This window comes from Mandrillus leucophaeus, unplaced genomic scaffold, assembly GCF_000951045.1.
Source record: "Mandrillus leucophaeus isolate KB7577 unplaced genomic scaffold, Mleu.le_1.0 Scaffold1346, whole genome shotgun sequence".
Taxonomy (NCBI): Eukaryota; Metazoa; Chordata; class Mammalia; order Primates; family Cercopithecidae; genus Mandrillus; species Mandrillus leucophaeus.
Genome location: NW_012101306.1, coordinates 53,905 through 54,515, shown reverse-complemented (window position 1 = coordinate 54,515; position 611 = coordinate 53,905).

Sequence of the window (611 nt, the reverse complement as noted above, 5' to 3'; positions counted from 1 at the left end):
AGAGTTTTTAGCATTAAGGGCTGTTGAATTTTGTCAAAGGCCTTTTCTGCATCTGTTGAGATAATCATGTGGTTTTTGTCTTTGGTTCTGTTTATATGTTGGATTAGGTTTATTGATTTGCATATGTTGGACCAGCCTTGCATCCCAGAGATGAAGCCCACTTGATCATGGTGGATAAGATTTTTGATGTGCTTCTGGATTCGATTTGCCAGTATTTTATTGAGGATTTTTGCATCAATGTTCATCAGGGGTATTGGTCTAGAAATCTCTTTCTTTGTTGTGTCTCTGCTAGGCTTTGGTACCAGCATGATGTTGGCCTCATAAAAGCAGTTAGGGAGGATTCTATCTTTTTCTATCGATTGGAATAGTTTCAGAAGCAATGGTACCAGCTCCTCCTCTGGAGTAGAATTTGGCTGTGAATCCATCTGGTCCTGGACTTTTTTTGGTTGGTAGGCTATTAATTTTTGCCTGTATTTCAGAGCCTGTTATTGCTCTATTCAGGGATTCGGCTTCTTCCTGGTTTAGTCTTGGGAGAGTGTATGTGTCCAGGTATTTATCCCTTTCTTCTAGGTTTTCTAGTTTATTTGGATAGAAGTGTTTATAGTATTCTC